General features: G+C 77.2%; 1 non-coding gene across 1 annotated transcript; it reads right to left on the bottom strand.

Annotated features, from left to right (window-relative positions):
* Window positions 1-266: 266 nt before the first annotated feature.
* LOC137457611 (5.8S ribosomal RNA) lies at window positions 267-419 on the bottom strand. The gene has a single exon (XR_010991336.1). It is a non-coding gene; the product is annotated as a 5.8S ribosomal RNA (ribosomal RNA).
* Window positions 420-2,500: the final 2,081 nt, after the last annotated feature.

The raw sequence follows: 2,500 nt of genomic DNA, 5'->3' as shown, positions 1-2,500 counted from the left end.
GCGAGGCCCGCGCCTCCTCCCCCAACCGGGCTCTCGTCTCCCCCAACGCCCCACCGGGCGTCGCTGGACCAACGGGGAACCCCTGCCGGCGAAGCCCCGGCGGGACGAACTCCGCGAGAGCGGGCGCTCCGGGAGCGGGGAGCTACGGAGCGCTCCCCGAGTCTGCACTTAGGGGGACGAAGGCCCCTCCCCGCCCGGGGGAGAGCCTGCGAGGCGACCCCAGCCGCGCCGCTCGGCGGGCACCGAGGCGGCGATTGATCGTCAAGCGACGCTCAGACAGGCGTAGCCCCGGGAGGAACCCGGGGCCGCAAGTGCGTTCGAAGTGTCGATGATCAATGTGTCCTGCAATTCACATTAATTCTCGCAGCTAGCTGCGTTCTTCATCGACGCACGAGCCGAGTGATCCACCGCTAAGAGTTGTCTGGCTTTTCGGCACCGCCCCGCCAGCGCGGAGGGGCCGGGACCGCTCGCAAAGGAGCGGCCCCTCGGAGAGCGCGGCACGGCGGCCGCTCGCCTCACATTGACCGTACAAGCACAGGAGAGGGGGGGAAAATAAAACGAAACCCCGAAGCGGCAAAAGCAAGGGGCGGGGAGCCCGCGCTCCCGGCTTTTTTCCCTCCCCCGAGGAGGGAAAAACGCACCTTGCGGCGCTTCGGGGCCGGACCAGGCGCCCGGGCTCGCTCCGACCTCGGCGCGGAGGAGGCCCGCCGCGCGCCGCCGGGAACGTGCCCCGAACCCGGCCTCGCCTCGCGTGCACGGGGAAAGAAAACCCCCTTCGCTTCCCCACCCAACGGCGGGGGGGGGTGTGTCTCTCGCTGGCCGCCCCGTGCCGTCGCGGAGACGCCACGAAGCGAGGCAGCGGAGACCCCCCCCCCCCCGCCCCGGGGAGCGAGGGGGGCCGGGCGCACAACCCCGCCGGAGGAGAGCGCGCGCGCGCCTCCGCACCGGCCCCTCCAACGCCGCCACCGCTGCGGCCCATCCCGGACTTTCTTTTCCCCCGCTTTGGCCCCGGGGCCGAGCCCCGGCCGGCTCGCGCCCTCGGGCGGCTTCCTCTCGCCACCGAACCCCCCCCGCCGCGGGGGACGGAAAACGGCTTGCGAGACGGAAAGCCCGAGCCCACGTGGGACGCCGCCGCGGCGACCCGCCGGCCCTCGCCGGGCGGCGCACCCGCCGACCGACAAACCCCAGCGGCACGAGCCCCTTCCATCCTCCCCCGGCGCCACCGCGCCGCCGGCTTCGCTCGCTCGACCCCTTCCGTGGCCCCGCGGCCAGGCGGACAGCGGACGGCGCTGAGCCGGGGGGCGGGCCCCCGCTCTCCCCGTTTCCACGCGGAGACCGGGGGTGGGACGCCCCCGGCTGCCCGCCCGTCCCCCACCCGGCACGCGCCGGGAAGGCGAACGGGGAAGCCCGCGGGCAGGGCCCGGGACCGGGACAGCCGCAGCCGGTGGCAGGGTGCCCTCCGGCGAGGGACCGGAGCCGGAGACGCCGAGCGACGCCCGCCGCCGCTCGGACGCGGTCACGCCACCCGAAACCGGCCCCGGACGGGGGGGGAACCGGCAGCGCGAGACCGCCGAGGGCGCCAGCTCGCCGGGGCCCCGCTCTGGGGCCTGGGCAAAGGGAAAAGGGACCGGGAGGTCCGCAGCGGCCCGCGCCGCAAGAGGCGCCGCCGCCGAGCCGCGGCAACGCGCCCGCACAAAACCCCCGGCGGGGGCGAAGCGCCCTGGGCCAGCCCCCACCGCGGGGGCTCGCCGCCCCGGCCCGCGAGAAGCCCGCGCTTCAACGCGCCGCCGGGGACGCCCGTGGCGAGGCGAGGCGCGGGCCGGACCACGGCCGACCTCGCGCGGTGGGCTCTCTCCGGCCGAGCGCTCGGACCGCAGAGAGGGGGGGGCAGCAGAGTCCCCTCCCCGGCCCGGCGGGCCCCCGGAGGACGACGAGCGCGACGACGGCGGACCTAGCCAGAGGCATTGCGGGGGCAACCCCCGCCCCTCTGAAGGCACCCGCCCGCCCCCGCGCTCGCCCCCGCATCCGGGGGTGGCGCGCCGAGCCGCCCGGGTCTTTAAACCGCCGCCCGGCTTCCTCCGCGGTAGGGCAAGGCCGCGGACGAAGGCGCGGAACGCTAGGTACCTGACCCTGGGGTGAGGGAAACCAGACTTAAGGCCCCGCGGGGGTGCCTCCCCCCACTGCCGCCGTCGGGGGGAGCGTCCGCCCGCGGGGGCCGCGCCCGACGTCCGCCGCCACCACCGCGCCCCTGGCCTGGCCCGAGGCCCGGGGTTTCCCTCAGTCAGCCGGCGCTGCGCTCGGGGAGGAGGGACGCGGCTGGGGACGCCCATGCCGCGCGCTCGCCGCGCGGCGAGCGCCCGGCTACGGCGGCCCCGGCGGCGGACCGGCGCAGGGCCGGCGACGACGGCGACGCGGCTGGGCGGGCCGAGGGCCCGGGAGAGCCCGCTCGACGACACCCGCGCGGACCGGGAGCATCGCTCGGGCGCCGCCCGATGCCCGT

This window comes from Melanerpes formicivorus, unplaced genomic scaffold (assembly GCF_026170545.1).
Source record: "Melanerpes formicivorus ecotype bairdi unplaced genomic scaffold, bMelFor1.0.p_v2 SCAF_184, whole genome shotgun sequence".
NCBI lineage: Eukaryota > Metazoa > Chordata > Aves > Piciformes > Picidae > Melanerpes > Melanerpes formicivorus.
This window is presented reverse-complemented; position numbering and strand designations above follow the sequence as displayed.